General features: G+C 46.4%; 1 protein-coding gene and 1 long non-coding RNA gene across 10 annotated transcripts in view; one reads left to right on the plus strand and one right to left on the minus strand.

The window, feature by feature from the left end:
• The window catches only part of GTF2I (general transcription factor IIi), a 109,169-nt gene extending 106,184 nt beyond the window's left edge, over positions 1-2,985 (minus strand). For all 7 annotated transcript variants that reach the window (XM_030301129.1, XM_030301128.1, XM_030301124.1 and 4 more), the window contains exon 1: positions 2,613-2,985. The gene's annotated coding sequence lies outside the window, so the exon portion shown is untranslated. The remainder of the gene's footprint in view (positions 1-2,612) is intronic.
• Positions 2,986-3,280: 295 nt separating this feature from the next.
• The window catches only part of LOC115504277, a 61,148-nt gene continuing 37,047 nt past the window's right edge, over positions 3,281-27,381 (plus strand). For 2 of the 3 annotated variants that reach the window (XR_003965639.1, XR_004343043.1), the window contains exon 1: positions 3,281-4,511. This is a non-coding gene — a long non-coding RNA (uncharacterized LOC115504277). Of the gene's footprint in view, positions 4,512-15,685; positions 15,742-27,381 lie in introns of those variants that run through there. The other variant, XR_004343044.1, reaches the window with a different exon arrangement.

Consider the following 27,381-nt stretch of genomic DNA (forward strand, 5'->3'; position numbering starts at 1 on the left):
CCTTCTACCTAATTTGAGTTACTTTCTTCCAAAAGGAAATCCATTATAATAAAGGAAAAATCTTCCTTTCAAGACTTGTGCTCCAAGAAAACGCCAGAAACCTACATTTTAAGGACAGTCTTTGCAGTCATTATTAAAAGGGAACCAAATTGGCATGCCAGGTTGCTCAGTCAGTGGAGCAAGTGACTCTTGATCTCAAGGTCCTCAGTTCAAGCCCCAGGTTGGGCATGGAGCTTACAAAAAAAAAAAAAAAAAAAAAAGTAAACCAAATCACTGGAGGTACCCGGGGCTTGGAAGGAGTGGGGTGGGGGGAGACTCTGGGCTACAGGTGCTCAGCACCTCCCCCATCTAAACGTCAAGTTCAGGCCTATCACACTCCTTTCTGGCTCCCAGACTTTAGACTCTGTGGTGGAGATGGGATGCCTCAGCCATCTCTGGGAGAAGATAATAAATGCCAGTGCCATAAATAAATTGATAAATGACTGAGTGGGGGAAAAAAAAAAGCTAAGATTATTTAGTCTTCTAATTTTATCCTATACTTAAATCCATGGCTCCTTTTAAAACCGGAGACTCATTAAACTTTTAATTTTGTAATCATAGCTAACAAAAATTCTCAACTCTCAATCAGCTTTCCAAGCAATCGACAGTAAGCAGTCTGAATTATTTTTGGTTCTTTAAGACGCAGTTTTAAAGTAATGAAAAGCTTTAATGAGAATCTAGAATCCATTTCCCACACTTACAACTTAATTTTGCACCGCGGTGAATGGCTCTCAAAGTGCCGCGGTGGGGCGGCCTGGGAACTAGTTAGAAAGGCGAACGCCCGGGCCCCACCCCAGACCTGCAGAATCGGAATGTCTGGGGTGCGGCCGGGCAAAGTGTTTTAACAAGCCCTCCAGGGGTTGCTGATGCTCCAGACTTTGAAAGCCACTGGCTTAGGGGTTACGAGTCATACAGCCTAGGTTCAAATCTTGGAGTCAAGGTTGACTTGCTGAGTAATCAAGAATAAACTACTCCGCTTCTCCAGACTTGTTCCTCATCTACACAGGGGAATTACGGGGCTGTTTTGAAGATTAAATAAGAAAATACGCGTTAAGCGCTTAAGAGCGATGCCAGGCACTTAAGAAACATTCAAATGTTAGCTATTCTTACTACTGTATACAAGGCTCTTGGGCGGGGAGTACACTTCGAGGGAGACAAAGGCGGAAAAAGCTTAATCCCTAGCCCTCCTACCTACCTACGGACTTGTACACAAGACAACCAAACACACTCCTTGGGTAAATAAAATAAAGATGCCCTCCTAGGGGCAAACAAGTTGATTGGGACCTCGTACGAACAAATTCTGACCGAACAACGCAAGAGACGGATTTAAGTGATGCCTATAAGCAAGAAGGGAGAGCCTGAAGGGAAGAAAAAGTCCTTCCGGCCGAAAAGTGTGAGCCAAGGTCCAAACAAGTAGGCAAAAGGAAAGAAGCGCCAGGCAGAACTCGGGCTGAAGAACTGACAAAACACACAGTCGCAGGAGTAAATGTCACAGTCGTAGGCCTTAGTCTCGGGAGAAGGCTCGGCCTCCTCGGGGCACTCTAATGCACCCACATTTGCAAACTAACTTCCCCCTTTTGTTTCCTGAACACCCAAAGACTACTTTTCTGCATGGCCTATCAAGCCATTGTCTGCGAGAGGTGAGAAGTCTGCACGGAGCCACCCCATCAGCAGGAGCGAGCACTGCTCCAACAGTGTAAGTAGACCTCTGAACATTCTCAGCCGCAAAAAACAAAACAAAACAAAACAAAACCCAACTTGCTTTATTAAAGGGCAAAACTTGGATAAAAGTGGAGGGAGGGAGAGAGAAGGGAAAGAGGACAGTTTTTTATCTTCTTCCCTCCCCGAAACCCCGTCTGGGTGCTGGCGGGATCCAGACGGCTTATTTTCATGGCCTGAAGGCTGAGGTTTTCCTTCCGGTCATTGTGTTTATTTCCCCCAAAGAACCGGGCCCGCGGGGCCGGCGCGCCGACCGGGCCCGGGACAAAGCCCACTCCGGGCTCCACCTGGGCGCGGGCAGGGGCGGGGAGGGGCAGGGGCGGGGAGGGGCGGCGCTCCCGGGCCCGCCGGCCCGCCGGCCGCAGTTACCAGGCAGCGCGGCGGCGCCGCCCCGGCCGCCCGCCGGCCAATCCGGCGCGTCTGCTGCCCGGGCGCACGAGCCCCGGAGACACCAGGCCGAGCGCGACCCCACGGCTCGGGCCTGGCACCGCGCGCGCACCCGCACCGCCCGAGATGGCCAATCAGCGGCCGGGCATGCGCAGCCCGCAGGCTCGCTCGCGCGCGGGCCTCACGCGTGAGGCCCCCCCACGCAGCGCCAGCGCGCGCGCCCCTCCCCCACGCGCACCCAGGCGCGCGCGTGCAACTGTCGTCCCCCGCGACCGCGTCTGCTCCTGCCCCACCCCCACGCCGGCTGGCCGGGTGGTTGGGGGGGGTGGTCGGGTACCCCCACACTGCCGCCGACGACCCCCAGACCCCAGTGTGTGCAGGCCCCGGAGGGGGCGCGTCTCAAATAAAGGCCCTACTCGCGATGGCAACCGGGGCGGGGTACGGGGGATGAGGCGACAGGGACTCACCCGAGTGCAGCCGCCTCCAGGCAGCGCCGGGGCCGGGGGAGCAGAAGGGAAGCGAGTGTGGGCCGCGCGAGAGCTGCAGCCGCGGCGGAGCAGCTTCAGGCTGAGGCGAGTTGGCGAGCGGGCAGGAGGTGAGAGGGCGAGGGGCCCGGGCGTCTCGGCCGAGCTCCTGTCACCGCCGCATGGCCGCCCCGGCAGGGCCTCGCTCAGCACCTAGATCCGATCACAGGGGACCGAGGGAGAGGCCGGGGTAACCGCGGCAGGCGGGCGGCCTCAGCTAGAGAGCGCGTGCGGGGAAGCGGGGGGGCGATCGGTGGCCCCTTTTCTCTGCTCTCCGAGCTTCTCTCTCACCCTCCTCCTCCTCCTTTTTTTTTTTTTTTTTTTTTTTTTTTTTGTTCCTCGAAGGCGCGCTGCGCGTGCGCACCCGCAGCGCCGCCCAGCGGGAGTTGTAGTTTCTGATCGGTCCCCACCAACGCGACGGCGGGGGCGGTGGACTACGACTCCCAGGAAGCCTCGCGCGGGCGAGCCCCGAACCCGAGGACGCGGCGAGCGCGGCGCCCGGCCCTCTCCGGCAAGGACTGTCAATGGAGGCGCGGGTGGTGGGAGCAAGAACATGGCTGCACCTGGGGCCTGCGCGGCCGCCTGGGTGGGGGAGGGGAGCCGGGGCACGGGGGCGCAAATCTAGGCCGGGGGTAGCCCCCGCCCCCTCACTGCCCCGATGCAGCCGGCCTCAGCCACCGTCCAGGACTCGCACCCACTCTTGCACCCCAGATTCCCTGCCGATTGCGAGGCCGGAACTCGGCAGAGGCCGGGGAGCCCCAGCCGGCCTGCCGCTCTCCGTGCTCCGCCAAGGGACTTCCTCCGCGCTGCACCACCCTTCGGGACACAAAGAACTTCTGTTAGTTTTGAAAAGCTTGCCTCAAAAGCGTCCGAAAGAGACTGTTGCCCCAACTTTGGACGGGCGACGGGAGGGGACGCTCCTGTTTTTATTTACCGCCCCTCACCCCAGGCTTGCTTTCCTCACGCCCCCTCACTCAACATTTAGAAGGAAAGTTGAGGGAAAGCCACCGAGTGAGAGCAGAAAACCTGCCGTGTAGCCCGTTTTGTTCTGTCAACCGCGAAGAAAGGTTACCGAAACCTCTCCCCCCGCGACTAATTCTTTTGCTTCTCAACTTGAGCTCTCGAATTTCGAAAAGGATGAGACATTGCTGTTCACCTAAGCGAAACTCCAAAGTTTACCAAACTCGAGCCCCGAGGGCTTAGACAGTTCTGTACAGCACAAGATCGAGTGATTTTGCGATTTTTACCCCCCAGCGGAGATGGGGGGGACCACGCCGGCCATCCTCCCCCTCCCCCTCCTCCTCGGTAGGTGGCGACCACGGCGCTTTTTCCAGCCTTTGTCGCTGGAAAGAAAACTTTCCGAGCAGCCAGGCTTTTGATGTAGGTCCAAGACCTTCCCTTTGACTCTTCGTTCCAGATTGGCGTTCCCCATCTTTCTTGCAATAGACCGCACCCATAAGGCAGCCGAATCTAGAATTTCCATGCTGGGATTCTTTAAGATAGAGGGAGACTTTAAAGATCCCTGCAGAAGCGGTCCGATTGCAGATTTCCACATTTTTACGATTTCCCCTGCAACGTTTTTACAGGCATTTTGTCCCCGCCTAACCCGATTGTGACTCTCCTTTGTCGAGTCTCTCCAAAGCGTTCATTTCGTTTTCATGAAAAGTTTTCTTTTTGCACTCGTATTTCGTTAACATACTGGACTATTAAATTCCGTATTCCCAGTAGCACGTAAAACTGACATCTATGTAAGGAACAAACCAAATTTTGAGAAAGTCTGCAATTGAGCTGATGGGAGCAGTCAGCCTTCCAGGGACAAACATTCAGCCGCTGTGAGCACCGGTGAGTACGTTTTATGCGGCCGCAGTCTTAGATGGTTTCCTGAGGACACTGGATGTTGAGGACAGTGAAGGAAGGATTCACTGGGTGAAATGTCATGAAGTAGCATTTGGGAGTGTTAGAAAGTGAGTTAGTTGGTAAGGCTAAAAAAAAAAAAAAAAAAAAGTTCATTTGTCCAAGATCATGCCTGTCACCATTAAAAACTTGTTTGGGAGATAGCCCCTCGCTTCTATGCATTTAACACTTCATTGTGGAATTTTGAAACTGCTGCTTCATGAACAACTCCCAACTTCTTTGAGGGTGAGGCAGTTCCTAAAAACTCTTAAATCCTGGGGTGCCTGGGTGGCTCAGTCGGTTGAGCGTCCGACTTCAGCTCAGGTCACGGTCTCGCGGTCCGTGAGTTCGAGCCCCGCGTCAGGCTCTGGGCTAACGGCTCGGAGCCTGGAGCCTGCTTCCGATTCTGTGTCTCCCTCTCTCTCTCTGCCCCTCCCCCACTCATGCTCTGTCTCTCTCTGTCTCAGAAATAAAAAGACATTAAAAAAAAAAGATTTAAAAAATAAATAAATAAATACATACATACATAAAAATTCTTAAATCCTAAAACACTTTCTCAAGCTTTAGCTAGCTTTGAATTGCCTCTAGATAGAAAGCTGGCCCTTTTGGGACAACGAACTGCGTATGGAATGGTGTGTGGTTTGAAGGGTGTGTGGAGGCCAACTCTTTTTTCTTTTTTTTTTTTTTTTTTTTTAATCTGCCTACTGTTGTTGGGGGCTGTACCCCTCACATTTCTGTCTTATAGTCACGGATACACTTTTATGGTCTTTCCGAAGGCCTGGCTCACCACCTTGGCAGTTACCATTACACTTGTTCCTTTTTGTTGGCCAGTCGGTCCCTCTCCTCGGGGACAGGTGCTGTGTTCATTGTGATCATGGTGATGAGCCACTGAATACCATCTCAGCACCTCGAGTTGTTTTTCCATAGGATCAAATTGCTGGTTTGGGGGGTTGTGCAGCAGATGGGAAAAAAAAACAAAACCACGACTTGTGTTTAGGGGTGGAATCCTTTGTTAAGTTGCACTCAGCTCACTGTGTTCAGAATCACACTCAGCATAGCAAGATGTGTATGCTAAGCTTGATGTGCAGCTCTTGGATCGTGCTCACTTAAGACCAAAGGGCACAGAAGCCAACAGGTGGCAGAACCTTGGGTGTTATTTATTTTGGATTTTTTCAAATATTTCTCTTTTTAACGTTTAACCTGGTGTGTGCAGATGAGTATTCATATAGCATGACTCCGTCCTACTGAATACCTGAGAGACAAAAGCCAAGTCTAATGGGCCTTGGCCAGTCAAGAGATGGATCTAGACCAGCTGTGAACTCTTACACCAGGCACAAATGCATTTTCATATAGACTGGGTTTACAGCCTTGTTGACTGCTTTTTTTTTTTTTTTTTTTAGGTTTATTTATTTTGAGAGAGAGACAGCTCGAGTGGGGAAGGGGCAGAGAGAGAGAATCCCAGGCAGGCTCCGTGCTACCTGCGTAGAGCACGATGTGGGACTTGAAGTCACAAAAGCGCGAGAGCATGACCTGAGCCAAAACCAAGAGTCGGACGCTTAACCGACAGAGTCATCAGGTGCCCCCACTACTTTTAAATAGCAAGTGGTAATGTCTGAATGTGTTCACCAGTCTTTAAAAAAAATGATCAGGGGCGCCTGGGTGGCTCAGTTGGTTCAGGGGCCAACTTTGGCTCAGGTCATGATCTCACAGTTCATGAGTTCAAGCCCCGCAGCAGGCTCTGTGCTGACAGCTGGAGCCTGCTTCAGCTTCTGTGTCTCCCTCTCTCTCTCTGCCCTTCCACTGCTCTCTCTCTCGCTCTCTCTCCTTCTTAAAAATAAATAAACATTTAAAAGTAAAAAAATAATCACATCCTCCTGGGGTTTTTAATGCTTGGTATCAGAAGTCTGCCTTCTGCATTAACATGGGACTATTTGACATGGACCCACCCTGGATAGGAAACCCTGACCACCCATGCCGACAGAACCATGCTCACGCCACTTGGTCAAGGTTACCGTTGTTGAGAGATCATTTAATGCTCTTTTTAAAGATACTCTTTTGAATCCAAACTGCATAAGTTAATCTTTCTGTGACTCTGTCATGAATTTTCGATTGTCCAAAACGGTCATTCTAAGCAAAAGTTGAAGTGCTCTTGACATACCCATTTTTCACAACACACCCAGTCTTTTGTTTGTTTGTTTGTTTGTTTAAAGATCTATTTTTAATTTTCGAGTAATATCTACACCCATCCTGGGGCTCAAACCCACAAGCCTGAGATCAAAAGTCCCGTGCTCTACCAGCCAAGCCAGCCAGGCTCCCCAGTCTCTTTTTCTAATATTTTATTTTATCGTATTTTTATTGAAATACAGTGGGCACAATTTACATTAGTTTCAGGAATACATCCAGGCTTTTGATTGAAACTAAACAGAGGTCTTTTTTCCCATAATGGCCCCGATGCAGGCCCAATATCTTCTGGGTCCAGTTTCTTGGTTTTTCTTTACAGTATGCATAAGCACTGTTTATTGAGAGAATGGGCCATAAAATATATGTCATTTGTAGGGTGCCAGTGTGATCTTTTATATCAATGTTCTCAATTAGGATTTGTACAACTCCATCCAAATCACACAGGTTGGGCCACAGTGACATCGTTAGATTTTGGAGGGTATCTCCCTGTTAGAAGATAAATCCTTCGTTATTACAAGGATACTTTTTTTTTTTTTTTTAAGTTTGTTTACTTCTGAGAGAGAATGTAAGTGGGGTAGGGGCAGAGAGAGAGGGAAAGAGAGAGTTCCAAGTAGATTGTCAGCTCAGAGCCTGATGTGGGGCTTGAACCCATGAACCACTAGATCACAACCTGAGCCAAAGTCAGGTGCTTCACCAACTGAGCCACCCAGGCGCCCTACAAAGATACTTTTTTAACTGATTCTAAACCACTGTTTTTGGACAGTTTTCTGTTTGGATAATTTGAATATTTAGAATGGTAGATAAATGACCTTTTATCAGAACTCTTTCAAAAGTGGAAAACAAAAACAAAAACTAGATCCGAGCTATAATTTATTCATAACAATTAATAATGTAGATGTGATCTAAAGCGACCTTCCAGCTCTTGCTGTGTCTTTTGTGAAGCACCTGCCCTATGCAATAAACCTACTATCTGTGTAAAACTTGTTGAAATAAAGATATTGGGGGGGGGGTTTACAGGATTTAGATGAATATGGTTTTCTATTTAACATTATGTTCACATTGCTGTAGTCGTGTAACAATTTTTAACTTTTTTAAACTTTATTTATTTTGATAGAGCTTGCGTGCACAAGCAGGGGAGGGGCAGAGAGAGATGAGAGAGAGCAGGATGCAGGGCTCGAACTCACTAACCGGGAGATCATGACCTAGGGCCAAAATCAAGAGTCGGACGCTTAACCGACTGAGCCACCCAGGCGCCCCATGTAACTTAATTTTTAAAATGTAAAAGCTCTGTAATATTTTCTCTGCCTTCCTCAGGGATTTGGGGGAATCAGATGATATGTAAACGAAAATACATTAGAAACTCTCAGTTGAGTGTTCTATAAATATTACATGGTATAATTTAGCATTCCAAACATTATTTTTAAATGTGAACAACACGTCCATGTTTCTGTTCTGACTGAAGAAATATATTGCTCATTGTAAAAATGCTTTATAGGCTAATATTTGAGAAAATACATTTACTGAGGCTGACTCTTATCATTGAATTAAGGTGGACCTGTTATCATATCTGACTGATGAGATGATATAACTAATGAAATAACTAGTAATGCAAGCAGCACACCCTTTCAGAATATATATCTGTCAAAACTATTGTAGAAGACTCAGAAACCTCAGTGTAAAGTTGTGTCAGGGAAGTTATTTCCAAAGCAAATGCATAACCTATAGCCTTGCTCTGATAACACCAAGAAAAGGAATCTCGTTTACATACTGAAAACAAATATCCCCATTCCTTCCTTCTTCTCTTTGTCCAAATTCTTGGGTCTTTATCTTTGCATTTTACAAGACTTTCCTCTTTTTCTGGTGAAAAATGCTTTTTTTTTTTAAAGCATATTTTATTTTATTTTTTAAATGTTCATTTATTTTGAGAAAGAGAGAGAGATAGCAGGGGAGGGGCAGAGAAAGAGGAAGAGAGAATCCAAGCAGGCTTTGTGCTGCACAGAGCCTGACTCTGGGCTTGACCTCAAAAACCATGAGACCATAAGCTAAGCCAAAATCAAGACTCAGACATTTAACCGACTGAGCCACCCGACTGAGCCCCATAACCACCTTTTTAACCCCCTTTCAAGACCTTGTGTTTATTATAATTATTAAGGTACATGCGCTTGGGGAAGTTTTCAACTAAGAATAAAGGGAATTTTTGAACAACGGATTAGAGAGGAAAAAAGAAACCAGGGAAAATGAAGCTGTTCAAGTGTGAAATTAGCCACCATGGCTGTGTCAAGTACTTCCAGTGGTCTTCCGAACAGTGGGAAGGTGTTAAGTCACCCTCTCCTTCCCCTGCACCTGGGGAGCAGGCTGGCCGGCTCTGGGTTGTACCTGGGCTCTTAGAGACACTTCATTTATTACAGCAAAGTGTGCAGTCCCATCCCAAATGAACTCAGATTGGCCCTGAGATCATTGGGGAAGGTAAGGGACACATAAGCAACTGAAAAGAATCCGACTATCTATTCCATTCTGGAAACCTTGTGAGACTGTCTCAGTTGTCCAGATAAGACCGTTCCTTTTCTTCAGTGCCACATACTGTGCTTAATTATTGCATTGCGTGCTGACCTCTCCCCCCCCACCTCACACACACACACACACACACACACACATACACACAAGTAGCCCTGTGCTGAGTGCTCAGAACCTCCCCCTTTGCTCAGAAAGCTTAAAGTACTTAGCCAAGAATACATAGATGGCCAAATCTAGACTCTAAATCGGCCCGTATCCAAGCCCGAATTCTTTTTTTTTTTTTTTTTTTTTTTTTAATTTTTTTTTTTTTCAACGTTTATTTATTTTTGGGACAGAGAGAGACAGAGCATGAACGGGGGAGGGGCAGAGAGAGAGGGAGACACAGCATCGGAAACAGGCTCCAGGCTCTGAGCCATCAGCCCAGAGCCCGACGCGGGGCTCGAACTCACGGACCGCGAGATCGTGACCTGGCTGAAGTCGGACGCTCAACCGACTGCGCCACCCAGGCGCCCCCCGAATTCTTAACTAGTACTATTGGTAGGCTACAGCCATCTCATCCAGCTAGATATGATAAGTGAATCAAATACAAGGTATACTCAGGTTCATGCCATGAGATGGTACCAGAAGGTTGGAGGTAAAGCAAGACATTTTTCATGGAGGAGGTTGCATATGCAGTGAATGGATGGATGGACTTTTTTTTTTTTAATGTTTCTTTTATTTTGGGGGGAGAGAAAGAGAGAGAGAGCAAGCACAAGTGGAGGAGAGGCAGAGAGAAAGGGAGACACAGAATCCGAAGCAGCCTCCAGGCTCTAGGCTCTGAGCTGTCAGCACAGAGACTGATGTGAAGCTTGAACCCACGAACTGTGAGATCATGACCCAAGCCAAAGTCAGATGCTTAACCGACTGAGCCAGCCAGGTGCCCCTGGATGGATCGATTTTTAAAAACAGAATAACATGAATATGGTTTAAAAAAAAAAAAAAAAAGCAGACGTTCAGAGGACTCTCTTAGTCTTCTGTATCTCAAAAGCAAAATGATCACAACAACCTGTGCATCTAAAATATTGACACACGTTGCCAACTTGCCCTTCAGAAAAATTGCACCACTGTACTTAAGGGTGTGAACATGTCAATTTCCTCCACACCCGCCCAGTTCCAGTGGAAAGTAGCATTTTTTTCCGCAGCTCTTCTGTGCACATTGATGATGAACCGAGTAGAGTTGTCTTTTCATACTTGTATTTGCCATTTGCATTTACGTTTCTGCAAACAATATCCATGTTTGCATTTGCTCAGTTAGATCCTTTGCTTTCTCTCCCATGTTCTTTTGTGTGAGTGCTTTATAAAATGAAAGAAATTTGCATTTCTGTCCTTAGGTGTGTTACAAATATTTGCCTGGTTTGTCTTTTGACCATGACTTTTTTTGTGTTGTTATACTCAAGTTTCATTGTTGACCTCCTCGAATGTATCCATTTTCTTCCCTTCACATGCTCAGTGTTAAAAATCCCCGGTGAGGGCGCCTGGGTGACTCAGTCATTCAGTTAAGCAGCCGACTTCAGCTCAGGTCATCATCTTGCAGTTCATGAGTCCGATCCCCACATCGGGCTCTCTGCTGTCAGTACAGAGCCTACTTTGGATTCTCTGTCCCCTTCTCTCTCTGCCCCCCCCTCAAAAATAAATGAAAACGTTTTTAAAAACATTTTTTAAAAATCCCTAGTGAGAAAAGCCTCCCCCACACCAAGATCTATACAGACATAGATACAGAGACATAGATCTGCCGATATAGGCGTGTATGTATATAGGCACACATACATACACGTTCTGTCCAAGCAAGATTTCTGCATTTCCATCTCTGTACATCTCACTTGTTTGCTTGAGCCGTGTGGGCTTTCTATTTCAGGGTGCCTTTAAGGCTTTCCATCCGGGTCGGGTCCTGGTCTCTGTCCAGCCAGGCTGGCGGCAGGACCCCGCGCTGTCTTGTTTCCCCTGCAGCCTAGGGCCATGGTTTTCCAGGTGGGGGCGCTCTGCCCTTCCCGCAGGCTCCCACCGCCCTCGGATCAGGCCTCACCAGAGGCAGGGAGCTCTCCGGTTCTGGGCATGGCCGCAGGAGTGTTGGCAGGGCACTGGCAGGGGTGAGGAGGTGGGAGACAGGGGGGAGGATACTCCTGAAAGCTGGTGCAATCTCTGGGGCAGCTGCCAGCGAGCGCAGACGTCCCAGTGCAGGCAGGGATTCCATGCCTGCGCGTTTGTGGACAGGACCTGAACAGCTTGAAACAAAAGCCCCGTCCGCTCCGTCTGTCGTGTCTGTCCGTCTTTGGAAATGGTGCCCAGGTGAACAGTATTCTGGTTTTATAGCTCAGCCGGCCTGAGCTTGCCTAGTATGACTTAGCCTGCCCAGTCCTTGTCCTAATCCTGTTTGCCAGACAGCATCATTGGCCCAAATAGTTGAGAGGGGTTTGGTTTTCGTTGCGGTAAATGAAATATATATAACATAAAATGTTCCGTTTGAACCATTTGTAAGTTTGCGGTTCAACAGGATTCAGTACCTTCAGGATGATCTGTTTCCAGAACTTTGTCATCATCCAAAAAACTCTACCATTGGGGCGCCTGGGTGGCTCAGTTGGTGAAGCATCCGACTCTTGCTTTCAGCTCAGATTCGTGAGTTCAAGCTCCACATCGGGCTCCGTGCTGTCGGTCCAGAGCCTGCTTGGGATTCCCTCTCTCTTCCTCTCACCCTGGTCCTCTCCCATTTGTCCTCTCTCTCTCTCTCTCTCTCTCTCTCTCTCTCAAAATAAATAAATAAAACTTAAAAAAAAAAGAGAGAGAATTAGGGCTACCATTCAGCCCTAATACCCCATTTTCTTCTCCCTTCAGTGCCTGGTAACTTCTGTTCTACTTTCTGCCTATTCTAGATATCTCCTAAAAAGAGACTCCTACGATGTCTGTTCTTTTTGATTGGCTGATTTCATCTGGCAAGTTTTCAGTGTTGTGTAGCACGCAACAGAAAATTCCTTTTTATGGCTAATACTTCACTGTATGTATATACCGTATTTTGCCGATCCACACAGCTGTTATTTCCACCTTTTTGGCTATTGTGAATAGTGCTGCTGTGAGCATTCTGTTTGAATCCAAGTATCTGTTTGAGTTTCTGTTTTCAGTTCTTTCGGATATAGTCCTCCAAGAGGAATTGCTGGGTCCTATGGTAATTTCATGTCGAACGTTCTGAGGCAGCACCAAACTTTTCCCCCGGGGGGCGGCACCATTTTACATTCCCACCTGCAGGGTACTGTTGTTACAGTTTCTCCCCATCCTCACTGACACTTGTTATTTTCCATTCTGCGAGCGCGTGCGCGCACCCCCGTGTCTGATGATAGCCATCCTCCCGGGTGTGAAGCGGTATCCCATTGGGGGTAGTTTGCGTTTGCATTTCCCTCATGACTAATGAAGCTGTGACCATGAGTATATCTTTGGAGAAATCAGGTCCTTGGTCCAATTTTTTTAAAGTTTTTATTTAAATTCCAATATAGTTAGCATGTAGTGTTAGATTAGTGTCAGGTGTACAATATAGCGATTCAATACTTCCAACCCAACACCTAGTGCTCACCATGACAAGTGCACATTTTGATCCCCATCCCCGATTTCACCCCCCCCCCACTCCCCTCTGGTAACCATCAGTTCTCTGTAGTTAAAAGTCCGTGTCTTGATGTGCCTCTCTCGTGCTCTCTTTTTTTCCTTTTGTTTGTTTTTAATTTTTTTAAATGTTTATTTACTTATTTTTAATGTCTAATTATTTTTGAGAGAGAGCACAAGTGGGGGAGGGACAGAGAGAGAGAGGGAGACACAGAATTTGAAGCAGGCTCCAGGCTCTGAGCTGTCAGCACAGAGCCCAATGTGGGGCTCAAACTCACGAGCAGTGAGATCATGACCTGAGTCAAAATCAAGTGTCAGTCTCTCAACTGACTGAGCTACCCAGGAGCCCCTTCCAGACTTCTTATAAGGTGTATATTCCTTATTGCATGTGGTCACTGAAATTTCTTTTCCATTGTCTCTGCGGTCAGCCAGTAACCTGGGAAGATGTCCACCTCCTCCCCCCCCTACCCCCCGCAAAAGGCTGTTCCCTTAAATCTTTCGATAACTGCCAGGGAAGCTGCTGTAGCCTAAGGGCAGGTGGGGGGGGGGTGCCCAAAACTAAGCTAAGCGTCTACACTAGTCCCTCTGGTAACCACCGGATTAACCAAAGTGGATGATCCCAAATTAGTGAAGGACAAGATCCCCACTGCCCTCCCTGGCACCTGTCCAGCCAGTCCAGGAACATAGGCTGCTGTCCCCACCTTCATGGCGGGGGCTGAGGAATGGGCAATAGTAGCTGCTTTGTGCACACTGGTTACGAAACAGCAGTCTCTCCCTCATCAAGCACTCTTCTGGTTGTTACAAGGGTTTGATCAGGCTCCAGAGTTCTGAAATAGTTGATTACAGCCATTCCTTTCAGCTCAACATTTGCTTCAGTTGGAGGAGGGACCAACCACTAGGGCTTCCTATGTAACCTTTTTGTGTGGCACTGGAATGGATTTTTTTTTTTTTTTTTTGGTCATAGGTATTTATTTTTTATGTTTTCTGCCAGCTTTATTGAGATATAACTGACATAACACTGTGTATGCTTAAGGTACACAACCTGATGATTTTATGTATATAGTGAAACAGTTATAATAAGGTTAGTTAACACATCCATCACCTCACATAGTTACCTCGTGTGTGTGTGCGTGTGTGTGTGCACATGCGCGATGAGAACAAAATGGACTTTTTTTTTTTTTTTTAAGAGAGAGAGAAGTAGAGAAAGAGAACGACAGAGAATCCCAAGCAGAATCCATGCTTGGCAGATCTCAGCCTGAGGCTCAATCCTACAACCCTGGGATCATGACCTGAGCCAAAATCAGGTGTCGGATACTCAACCAACTGAGCCACTCCACTGCCCCCAAAATAGATCTTTTTTTTATTAACTTAAATACACCCATTTTAGGAGTATAGTTCTCAGTTCTTTGAGTTTTTATGAATACATGACAACTGTTGTCATAAAAATAGAGCCCATTTGTAGCACCCGCAGTCTCCCTTACGCTCCTTCCCATCCAATCCTCACCCCTTACTCCCAGCTCACGAATCCTTTCTATCACCGTAGATTAAAATTGTCAGTCTTGGGGCACCTGGGTGGCTCAGTCGGTTAAGTGTCCAACTTGGGCTCAGGTCAACTGTGGATCCCACAGTTCGTGAGTCTGAGCCCCACATGGAGCTCTCTGCTGTCAGCACAGAGCATGCTTCAGGTACTCTGTCCCTCTCTCTCTCTGCCCCTCCCCCACTTGTACTCTCTCAAAAAAAAAACAATTAAAAAATTCTAAACAGTCAATCTTGACAATTTTATTTAAATGGAGTCTCATAACACGTAGTTTTCTGTGTCTGTTTTCTTTCACTCAGCAGTTTTTGACATTCATCTATATTATTGTCCATATTAGCGGGTTTTGGTGTTTTGTTCTGTTGTATTTTTTGCTGAGTATTTTACTGAATAGGTACACCACAATTTGCTCATCCCTTGACTCATTAATTAACATTTGGATTGTTTCCACTTTGGGAATATAAAGCTGCTATGATGGGGCGCCTGGGTGGCTCGGTCAGTTAAGCGTCTGACTCTTGGTTTCAGCTCAGGTTGTGATCTCATGGTTTGTGAGATTGAGCCCCGAGTCAGGCTGACAGCATAGAGCCTGCTTGGGATTCTCCCTCTCAGTTTTCTCTTTGCCCCCCCGCTGCTTGCACTCTCAGCCTGTCTCAAAATAAATAAATTAAAAAAAAGCTGCTATGACTGTTTTTGTACAAACATTTTCATTTTTCTTGGGTAAATACCTAGAAGTGCAATTGCTAGGTCTTGATGGTAAGAAATTTTATAAGAAACCGACAAACTGTTTTTCCAAAGTGGGTGCTTCATTTTACATTCTACCTTTCCCCACTGGATTACCTTGGTGTCTTTATCAAACATCAATTATTAAAAAAAAAAATCAATTATTTGTGGGGCACCTGGATGGCTCAGTCAGTGGAGCATCTGACTCTTGATCTCAGGTATTGAGCTCAGGGTCATGAGTTCAAGCCCTGCATTGGGCGTGGAGCCTACTTAAAAAAAAATAAAAAATAAATAAGAATAAAATAAAAATCAATTGGTCATATATAGGTGGTATATTTCTGGACTCTGTTCTGTTCCAATGATCTGTATGTCTATACTGATTTTTTTTTCCATTTGAAGTAGTTCTATTAAGTTTCCTTGTTAAATATATAAGTGTGCTTAAATTAAAAAGAATTTTTTTTTTTAAGTAAGCTCCATGCTGGGTGTGGATCCCGATGAGGGGCCTGAACTCACGACCCTGAGATCAAAACCTGAGATGAGATCAAGAGGTGGATGCTTAACCAACTGAGCCACCCAGTTACACCTGAAACTCCGTTATATATAAATGTACGTAAAAATTTATATCATAAGTATAAGTTATAACATATTATAAAAATTATAATTAAGTATGTCTTCATTTTATATATAAAATAATGTTTTATTTATATATAAACATGGTAGGAATACATATAAATATAAAATGTAAATATAAAGTATGCAAATATATAAAATATATAAATATAAATATTTAAACTATTTAATTTCATAAAATATAAGTGTCTGTAAGTATAAAATATAAAATATATAAATATGATATTGCACACTTTCTACCAACTTTTGCAGGCTCCAAATGGCACTTCCTTCAAGAAATTTTCTGTAGCTGGGAAGAAAATACTTGTGAATAAGTTAGATTTAACTTAGCATACTCATAATGGCAGAAAAGTAACTACAGTCTCAATGCTCAACAATAGGGCAATAGATACCATAATGTTGCGTCTATATTATGTGATAAAATGCAAAAAATCGGGATTCTGAAGCAACAATGGTGTAGAAAATGCTCACACCATATCTTGGGCAACCAAAAGCAGGCTATAATATGGTATGTCACTTTAATTAAGATATAAATAGAGGGGCATCTGGCTGGCTCAGTCAGTAGAGCATACAGTGCTTGATCTCAGGGTCATTGAGTTCAAACCCCACATTGGGCATAGAGCTTACTTGAAAAAAAAAAAAAAAAAAAAAAAAGGAGTACACATAGAAATAAGGTTGGAAGAAATACCAAAGGGACGCATGGGTGGCTCAGTCGGTTAGGCATCCACCTCTTGATCTCAGCTCAGGTCTAGACCTCAGGGTTATGAGTTCAAGCCCCGTGTTGGGCTCCACACTGGGCATGAAGCCTACTTAAAAAAAATAAATAAGAAAGAAAGAAATACCAAGGTGTGTGGAGGTATTATGATTGAATGTTTTCCAATAGTCTTTTATATGTTTTAGTCGTCTGACTTTTCTATGATGAGAATATTTTATTTTATAATTGGGAGGCTCTCCATTGAGATGTTATGTCTTCCTTCTCTGTTATTTTATAGCTCTGTGTAAATCTGGTAGGTTACCTATCACATTCTATCTTGTATTATAGATATCTGTGTACTTCTCATTTATTTGTTTCTAACTTCTTGAGAACAGAGATCTCATCTCATTCATTTCTTTTTTTTTTTTTTTTTCTTTTTCCATCTCATTCATTTCTTGATGTCTGATCCTGGCACAGGGCAAGTGCCTGTCACATGACAGATGCCTGATAAAATAAATATGAGTAAGCCATTTGTTCCCAGTCAGGAACATAGTTCCATTGTCACCAGATTTTCTGATTCAGAGAAGCTGGAAATTTGGATATTGGTAGAACTCTCCTGATTTTTAATCATAAAATATTCACAGTACAAAGTGAAAAAAAAATAAATATGAGAGGAAGGAGTTTACAAATGAGCATTACGGATATTGGAATGGCGCTAGTTCTTGGGGCGCCTGGGGGGCCCAGTCGGTTAAGCATCCAACTTGGTTTTGGCTCAGGTCATGATCTCAGGGTTGTGAATTCAAGCCCCATATTGGGCTCTGCGCTGCCAGTAGGGAGGCTGCTTGGGATTCTCTCCTTCTCTCTCTCTCTCTCTGTCTCTCTTTCTCTCTCTCTCTCTCAAAATAAATAAATTAATTAAAAAAGCAAAGAGTCTCTTATGGTTAAAAAATAAAATAAAAAAAAGGATGGGGCGCCTGGGTGGCTCAGTGGGTTAAGCGTCCAACTTCAGCTCAGGTTATGCTCTCTCGGTGGGTTTGGGCCCCTCACTGGGCTCTGTGCTGACAGCTCAGATCCTGGAGCCTGCTTCAGATTCTGTGTCTTCCTCGCTCTCTGCCCCTCCCCCACTCATTCTCTCTCTCTCTCTCTCTCTCTCTCTCTCTCTCTCTCTCACTCACTCAAAAAATCAATAAACATTAAAAAAAAAAAGGAATAGTGTAATAGCTCTTTAGTTTGCAGAATTGGCTGGTTTGGGTTGTCTGGAATCTGAAAATGACCCTGGACCTCATTTACCCTAGTCACATTTAACACCTGAACATTGTTTACTAAGCAAACAAAACAAGAAACCGGAAGGTACTAACTTGGAATTAAACTCTGGGAAAATTTTGTTTCCATGTATTAGGTAGGTAGTTGTTCAGTTTTAAAAGGTATTTGTTTTTTTTTTTTTTTAATTTTTTTTTTCCAACGTTTATTTATTTTTGGGACAGAGAGAGACAGAGCATGAACGGGGGAGGGGCAGAGAGAGAGGGAGACACAGAATCAGAAACAGGCTCCAGGCTCCGAGCCATCAGCCCAGAGCCCGACGCGGGGCTCAAACTCACGGACCGCGAGATCGTGACCTGGCTGAAGTCGGACACTTAACCGACTGCGCCACCCAGGCGCCCCAAAAGGTATTTGTTTATTAAACAAATTTGTAAGAACAAATTGAGACCATCACATGGGGCAAAATCCTAAGAAATCAATCAATTAAAATAGATACAGGTAATATTACTCAGCCCTAAGAAAGAATGAGATCTTGGGGCACCAGGGTGGCTCAGTCAGTTAAGTGTCCAACTCTTGGTTTTGGCTCAGGTCATGATCTCACAGTTCATGGGTTTGAGCCCCACATCGGGCTCTAAGCTGATGGTAAGGAGATTCTCTCTCTTCCTCTGTCTCTCTGCCCCTCTCTCAAAAATAAATAAACTTTATTTATGTATGTATTTATTTATTTATTTAGACAACCTTTTTTTTTTTTTTTAAGTTTATTTATTTTGAGAGCAAGAAAGCACGAGCTGGGGAGGGGCAGAAAGAGAGGAGAGAGCAAGAATCCTGAGCAGGCTCTGCACTGACAGCACAGAGCCTGATGTAGGGCTTGAACTCACGAACCACGAGATCATGACCTGAGCCGAAGTCAGTCACTGGAAGGAAGGAAGGAAGGAAGGAAGGAAGGGGGGAGGGGAGGGGAGGGGAGGGGAGGGGAGGGAAGGGAAGAGAAGGGAAAGGAAAGGAAAGGAAAGGAAAGGAAAGGAAAGGAAAGGAAAGGAAAGGAAAGGAAAGGAAAGAAGGAAGGAAAGGAAGGAAGGAAAGGAAGGAAAGGAAGGTCTTGCCATTTGTGACAACATGGATGAACCCAGAGGGTATTATGCTAAGTGAAATAAGGCAGACAGAGAAAGACAAATACCGTATGATTTCACTTATATGTGGAATCTGAAAAACAAAAAAATGGACAATCAAAGCAGACACAGACCCATAAATACAGAGAAGAAACCGGTGGTTGACAGAGGGCGGCAGGGGGATGGGCAAAAGGGAGGAAGGGGCGTGAGGTCCAGGCTTCCGGTTAGGGAATGAGTCAGTCACAGGGATGAAGGGGCACAGCACAGGGAATGTAGTCAGTGGTGTTGTAGCTGTACCTGACAGACGGTAGCTACGCTTGTGAGCACAGCATAGGGCGTAGACTTGTGCAATCACTGCGTGGTGCACCTGAAACTAATGTCACACGCTGCAGTTTAAAAAAACATGGGCACCTGGGTGGCTCGGTGGGTTACGCGGTTAAGCGTCTGACTCTTGATTTCGGCTCAGGTCACGAACTCACAGTTCATGAGATGGAGCCCCACGTCGGGCTCTGTGCAGAGTGTGGCGCCTGCTTGGGATTCTCTCTCTCTCCCTCTCTCTCTCTGCCCCTCCCCTGCTCATGCACACACGCACAAACTCTCTCTCAAAATGAGTAAACATTGAAACTAATAATAGTAGGGGGCGCCTGGGTGGCTCAGTCGGTCGAGCGTCCGACTTCGGCTCAGGTCATGATCTCGCGGTTTGTGAGTTCAAGCCCTGCGTCGGGCTCTGTGCTGACTGCTTGGAGCCTGGAGCCTGTTTCGGATTCTGTGTCTCCCTCTCTCTCTGCCCCTCTCCCACTCATGCTCTGTCTCTCTCTCTCTCTGTCAAAAATAAACATTAAAAAAAAAAAAAGATTTTATTTTTAAGTAATCTCTACACCCAGCCTGGGACTTGAACTCACACCCCCGAGATTGAGTCACATGCTCCACTGACTGAGCCAGCCAGGCTCCCCACCTCTTTCTGAAGTTTATGTAAACAGAATCATGATGCATATATACTCTTTTTTTTTAATGTTTTATTATTTATTTTTGAGAGAGAGAGACAGAGTGCAAGTGGAGGAGGGGCAAAGAGAGAGGGAGACAGAATTCCCAAGCAGGCTCCAGGCTCTGAGCTGTCAGCACAGAACCTGATGCGGGGCTCAAACTCATGAACTGTGAGATCATGAGCTGAACCTAAGTTGGATGCTCAACTGACTGAGCCACCCAGGTGCCCCTCTTTTTTTTTTTTTTTTTTTTTTTTTTTTTTTTTTTTATTTAAGTAATCTCTTCACCCATCATGGGCTTGAACTCAACGCCCTCAAGATCAAGAGTGCCACACTTTTCCGACTGAGCCACCCAGGCTCCCAGAAGCAGCAATAATTTGGTTTCATCATAATTTGACGCTAGGTTTAGTTCTTACAAAGGCATAAAGTAGAACACAGGTACGAGTTTCTCAACTGCATTGTTCTGGGTGATACCATGAGGTAAGATGACGTATCACAATTTTATCCATTCTACCAATAAATTGGAAAGGAAGAGAAAACTTTATTTGGCTCCAAACAAAAGGTTGTACTTTGTTTTCAAGTCAAGTGAAATTATCTGTGAGCAATTTTCAAACATATTGCAGACAGACATAGGAAATTAAAAGATTTTTTTAAAAAATCTGACCAGCAGAGTCTACTCCCCCAAAATTCGGTTTCAGAAAATGAGATGGGACAGAACTTACAACAAATACCAGAACATTTGCTACATTCCAGCCCTGTTCTAGGCACCCACAGAGCCATGACATTTATGCAAGGTTCACATTCTAGCCAAAACGCAAGCCGTGCCAGCACGAACCTCGTTAATAAAATCAAAAGAGTTTTTATAATAAAGTACAAAACATAGCTGCGATGGGACACCTAGGTGACTCAGTTGGTTAAGCGTCTGACTTCGGCTCAGGTCATGAACTCGCGGTTCATGGGTTCGAGCCCCACATCGGGCTCTTTGCCGACAGCTCAGAGCCTGGAGCCTGCTTCCGATTCTGTGTCTCCCTCTCTCTCTGTTCCTCCCCCGCTTGCACTCTGTCTCTCTCACTCTGTCTCAAAAATAAAGATTAAAAAAAAACCTTACCATTAAAAAAAAGCAAAAAACAGGGGTGCCTGGGTGGCTCAGTCGGTTGAGGTCCAACTTCAGCTGGGGGTCATGATCTCGCGGTTCATGAGTTCGAGCCCCGCATTGGGCTCGTTGCTGTCAGCCTGGAACTTGCTTCAGATACTCTGTCCCTCTCTCTCTGACCCTCCCCTGCTTGTGCTCTCTCTCTCAAAAATAAATAAAACATTAAAAAAAAAGAAGAACACAGCACAGCTGTGACTATAAGCCCAACAAAAAACTACGAATCCTTTAGCCAAACTAATCCCTGAGGTCCATAGCTGGCTGCCTTTAAGAAGGGTTATGCTGCAGTTCCGTGGGTTAGGTCCCTCTGGGGTGGGCGGGGGTAGGGGAGGAGACAGCACCTGTTATGCCCACTCCTGCATGGTGCTGCAGACTGTAAGGGGGAGGGAGGGCGACTCGAATGAATGAATGAATGAATGAATGAATGAATTCATTCCCTCGTGTCTCCATTCGGCCTATGTTTCCCCACTATTTGTGAGCCTCTGTCCTCCATGAGCTCACTGACGGCTGGGATGGGGCTTCATTCACCGTCCTCCCTCTGCACCTGCCACTTAACAATGCCACATCCCGCCCCTGAGGTCTTCAGCATCATCGCCTGAGCTCTGGGAGCCTCATGTCCTCATCTGCAAGTTGGGGAGAAGGTTCGGAAGGTTGTGATTCTCTGTTTAGCTAACTTAGGCCTACCATCTTGCCCAACAGACATTCAAGGAATGTGCTAGGTACTTTAAAGGAATCAGAGCGAAATACGGCACCACCCCTGGCTTCGAGGGGTTTCCGGACTGTGGGAGGATGGGAGGAGGGAGGACAGGAGGGTAACAGCCTATAATACAATACAGTGTGGCTTGCAGAGCTGTAGGGAGAGCCCAGAGGAGGTGGGGAAGAGACGCTTGAGTCCAGCTTTCAAGGATGCGTGGAACTTCCCCAGCAAAAAGGTTGGGGGTGAGTATTGACGGCAAAGAGAAGAGCAGGTCAAAGACACGGAAGGTGTCAAAGTGCACTGCTCGCAGAGGGAATTGGTAAATAGTTTGTGCTGGCCGGGGCTCAGGGCCAGGGTGCAGGACGGGCTGGAGAGAGACTCTGCGGTCTGGTCACAATGGGCCCTCTGTGCCACCTAAGTAGTTTGTGCTGGACACGTCGGTCAGGATGCCTGTCATTCCAGCTTGTTTCCAGGCGAAATGGTGCCACCCACTTGGGGAAGCTAGACTGAGCTGCTTTTTTTTTAAAAACAAAAACAAAAACAAAAACACCTTTATCGAAGTGTGTTATTTACGCAGATTCAGATGATTCCTTTTTATGTGTTTCGTTCAATGAGTTTTTGACAAATGTATTTACCTGTGGAACCCCCGCCAGAATCAAGATCCAAAACATTTCTGTCACTCAAAAAAAGCACCCTTGTGCCGCTTCGTGCTCGTTCTTCACCTCACCTTCCCACATCCCAGGCCCCCGAAATCTTCAATCTGTTTTCTGTCGCCGGTTTGCCTCTTCCAGAATTTCATATAAATGGCCTCATCCGGCTTACAGCACTCACCCAGCCTAACGCTTTTGGAGTCGGATTCATGTTATTGTGTGTATTAGTAATCTGTTCCTTCTTGCTGCTGAGTGGTATTTCTTTGTGCAGCCACAGTCACTCCATCCGTGATGAGCATTTGGAGCGTCTCCACGTTGGGGTTGTTGTGGATAAAACTGCCGTCGATGTTCTTATATAAGTCTTTGTGTGGACATGTTTTTACTTCCCTTGGGTAAGTGGAAGTGGAGTTGTTAGTTCTTAAGGTAGACAGATGCATGTTTAACTTTTAGCAAAGTGCCAAACTGAGAGAGAAGAGAAGGGGAGAGAAGGAAAGAGAGACTCTCAACACAGACGTTCCGTTAGCTTCCCTTGGCTGGTGAGGGATTATGGTAGGAGAGGGGAGGGGGCATGGGAGCTGTCACTCATCCACGCACCCACATCTCTGTGCCAGCCCAAACCACCATGGCCACTGCTGGCATCCCAAGGAAGTCCCTTTTTCCCCCAGCATGTGGAATATTCCATGGGACCAGAGAAGCCCCCATGGAAATGCCGGGGCAGGTGCCTCGAGTCCCCAGGAAGCTGAGGCCCATGCAGGTTGGGGGTGGGACGGCTGGAGACGAGGCCTCAGGGAGGGTAGGGAGGGCAGGACATGGGCAAAGGGCTGTGTGGACAAGCAGTGCCTTGAAGGAGATCCGGTGGCCCCAGGAGCCAGCCCCACATCCCACAACCCCTCCCCCAACCAGGCCCCAGAAGTGGCCATTGTCACACTTGGGCAGTGGAGGCCAGTCTCTTGCAAGCCTTTGTGGTTTAAAAAGGAAGGACAGAACTATCTAGACAAACTGCACAGCAACAGAAGGTTAGGGGAAAAATAACAGTCCTGAGGCCTCGGTGAGGGCCCTCCCCGCCACATTCCTGATGCCCCATCTTTTTTTTTTTTTTTTTCGTTTTTAAGTTTATTTATTTTGAGAGAGAGAGAGCAAGCACGAGCTGGGGAGGGGCAGAGACAGAATCCCAAGCAGACTCCACACTGTCAGCACAGAGGCCAATGTGGGGCTCGAACCCATGAACCGTGAGATCATGACCTGAGCCAAAACCAGAAGTCGGACGCTTAACTAACCGAGCCACCCAGGCGCCCCCTGAAGCCCGTCTTTGGAACATGGGTGAAGCCGCAGGTCAAGCCTCCTGTGTCACTCAGGCTGCTGACCTGTGCTTGGCCCTACCCTGGCCCTGCCGCCAGAGGACAGCCAGCAACGCCTTCTACGTTTTTGTAAAGTAAGGACACAGCTGTTTTCAGCATGGAGGCAGTAATAAGTTGTTCCTGATGGGCTCTGTGTGAGAGTCCTCAGGGCACCTGCTCCCCTCTCCTTCTTGGATCCAGCCTACCTTGACCCTGGGCCAGGCTGGCATGGGAGCTGCAGAAAACATGGGGAGGCATAGGAAACAAATCCTCAAAGCCAAATCTGCAGAAGCAGATGAGTCTTTTGTGAAATTCGCAGGCTAGTGCTCCGAGCCCCCAAGGCCCCTTTGCACACACCTGGCCCTGGGTTTGATCTCAGAGGTGGCGGCTCTTCCCTTCTGCAGCTGGTTTCATGTCGGGTTTCAGTTCCAGGTTGCATCCTGAGAACCCTCTCTGCAGGCCCATTCTTGTATAACTTAAAAGACCTTGACCCTTGCCAGTTGCCGAAAGCACACTTTTCTGCTCGTCCAGGTAAAACACCTGGAGAAGCAGTTTCACGAAACAGGCCTTCAGTGGCCTCCAGAGATGGACTTTGTCCCAAGCTCAGTTCTTTTTAAGTTTATTTATTTTGAGAGAGAGAGAGCGCGTGCGCACAAGTAGGTGAGGGCAGCGAGGAGAGACAAAATCCCAAGCAGGCTCCGTGCCATCAGCACGGAGCCCGATGGGGGGCTGGAACTCACAAACTGTCAGATCATGACCTGAGCTGAAATCCACTCGGACGCTTAACCGACTGAGCCACCCAGGTGCGCCACCCCCTGCCCCACCAAGCTCAGTTCTATCAGAATTGTGTGTTCGTGAGTATGTGTGGATGCGTGTGTCTGAGTATGTTTTACATACTTAATCGTAAAGTTCAAACTTTCAGACCTTCCGCTTTCTGGCTGTAAATTTGATGGGATGCAGTTGTGATTAAAAACATTTTGCTTCCAGGGACACCCGGCTGGCTCCGTCGGAAGAGCGTGTGACTCTTGATCTTGGGGTTGAGAGTTAAAGCCCCATGTCGTGTGTAGAAATTATTTAAGTCAATAAATAAGCTTAAAAGGAAAAACATTTTGCTTCCCCAAAAGGGTGCAATACTTGGAGTAGTCATGTTCGTAGAGACAGAAAACAGAAGGGCAGTTGCCAGGAGCCGGGGGCCGGGGTGGGGGGGGGGGAGTTGTTTAATAGGTATGGAGCTCCAGTTTTGTAAGATGAAATGAGTTCTGGAGGTCAATTGCACAACAACACGATGTGCTTACCCCTAATGAACTGTATGCTGAAAATGGTTAAGACGGAACATTTTATGTTATGTGCACTTTACCACAATTAAGAAACAATCTGCCGGGTCTGCAGAAGATCATGAATATTTTGTGGCTTTGTATGACCTGACACTGGATGGCTTTGTGCCTGGGGATCATTTTCAAATGCAGTCAGCAGTTAGGATGTGCCGTCGATGTGGTTAGGATGATATAAGAGAGGTGCTTCAGGTACGCATAGTGGCCACATCCCAGTGGATGTGTGGCCCCTAACAGAGAAATCCCTGGACCCCAGCAGCCTGAGTTTTGCTTTTGACCAGAAGTCTTAGTGTGGGCTGCTCTCTGGTTTCCAAGGCTGCAGGAAGAGAATATCTCTATTTTGAAGACAGGAAGTTCAGTGCACATTTGTTTGTTTTTTTTTTTTACCAAGACATGTCAGGACAACGTTTTACAAGAAAGCCTGGAAAGGGAAGTGGTATGAAAATTGTTTGGGTTTTAATACAGAATATATTTTTTTAATTGTGCACATATTTAGAAAAGTTATGAGTTCCGTCCAGATATATGCAGCTACCTTCCAGAAAAAGGGGATATTACAGTAAATTCATCTTGATCAGGTGGCATAGAGAAAACTTCTGGAATAGTCACATTTGAAAATTCCTTACTAAAAAAATTAGTAATAAAAAGAGAAAATGCCTTATTAACGAATGCCTTTGCCTTAAAACTGATTTAGCCAAAAACTGCTAATATTTTCTCCACAGAGCCTTCATAACTTGGGCACAACAAATAGTACTTGAAACAGTAAAGACAAACAAACAAACAAAACCAAAAAGCAAAAAAACCCAAAGAACCACCTGAATTGAAACATCATTTTGGAGAAGAGAGAAGGAAGGAAGGTGTTGAAGTAATATATTGGAATAGTTATCTAGTGCCGTCGTTCACTTGACCATTAATTTCAGAAGTGTCCTTATAATTATGTTAAATTAAAGATCTTGCAAATTATAGGTCACAGATATCCACTTTCAATGTGGAATAAGTCTATAAAGATGCTCGTTAAGATGCTGCTCTAAGATCAGAATGAAAGTGTGTCCATTTAACGCGGTGAGGTCAGGCCCGCTTTATACCCCAAGGGATCTGCAAGGCCGGATTTGAAGCAGTTAACAGATTCATTTAAGCAAAATCTTTGGTTTCTCGGCCGGCAGTGTCCTTAGCAAGGAAATCACGTGACCACTCTGGGTGAGGCAGAGTCCCTTCAAGGACATTCAGAGGGTTTGGGAAGTGGCTGCTTAATTCACACCCCACCCAGAGGGACTGTGGCCATTGCCCTGGGCTGGGGCGAGGGCTCCAAGGCGATTCTGACATGCAGCCAGGGATGACCAGCGGCCCAACGTAGATCGACAAGAGGATTATGACTTTGATCTTATTTCCATCGTCTTTCCTGTGTGGGGAAACAGGCAAAGGAAAAAAAAGAAAAGTCAGCGGGTAAACATATTTTAGCGACCCGATAAAGTATCTGCTGTAATTCCAACCAACTGGTGTGGCCCAGAGGACATTCTCCCCTTTGCACTCGGCAGTGCTGCGAAAAGGTATTGTCATTCTGTCTGCTCTGGAGATCAGGTGAGGGCCCAGCTGGTAAGAGGCGGAGCCAGGGCTCAGACCGGCCTAATCCATCTGCCCCTTTGTTCTGGGACTGAAACAATCCTCTTCTGTGAAGGCCCATCCATTCTATGTTTTGTTCCCTGCACTTGGGCTCGCTCCATTCTTTTCTTACCCTCGTTTTCCTTGCTCAGGGCGGAAACTGAGATCAGCATAATTTCTGAGCAAATAGAAATTCACAGGACAGCCGGCCCGAGAGCGCGGAGTAAGAGGCGCGCTCACTTGGTGTGAAGCACGAAACACTTCCAGATGCCAAAATCACTTCCCGCCCGCTCCACGTTGTTTGGCAGGGCTAAAATTAAATCCTGCTTTCTAGTAGCTGTGGTGGGAATTGAATTTTGCATCTTTCATCTGACCGCTCCGAAATGACCTTGAAAGACAAGAGAGCCTCGGTCGGTATTAGCGGGTAGAAAATAGCGTCAAGGGGCGCCCAGGTGGCTCAGTAGGTTGAGCATCTGACTTCCGCTCAGGTCATGATCTCATGGTTCCTGAGTTCGAGCCCCGCATCCGGGCTCACTGCTGTCAGCACAGAGCCTGTTTTGGGTCCTCTGTACACGCCCCTCTGGCTGCCCCTCCCCCAGCCCCTTTCTCTCTCTCTCTCTCTCTCTCTCTCTCTCTTAAAAATAAGTAAACATTAAAAAAAAAAAAAACCAGTTTTCATTTCTAAATCAAAGAATTTTTAACGCATAGATTTTATTCAAAGACAGGCAATGTTGAAAGAGATCTCACTCTAATGGCAAACAACAACAACGACAACGACAACAACCTTGAATTTTCAGCTGAGCTCATTT

This window comes from Lynx canadensis, chromosome E3, assembly GCF_007474595.2.
Source record: "Lynx canadensis isolate LIC74 chromosome E3, mLynCan4.pri.v2, whole genome shotgun sequence".
In the NCBI taxonomy this organism is placed as follows: domain Eukaryota; kingdom Metazoa; phylum Chordata; class Mammalia; order Carnivora; family Felidae; genus Lynx; species Lynx canadensis.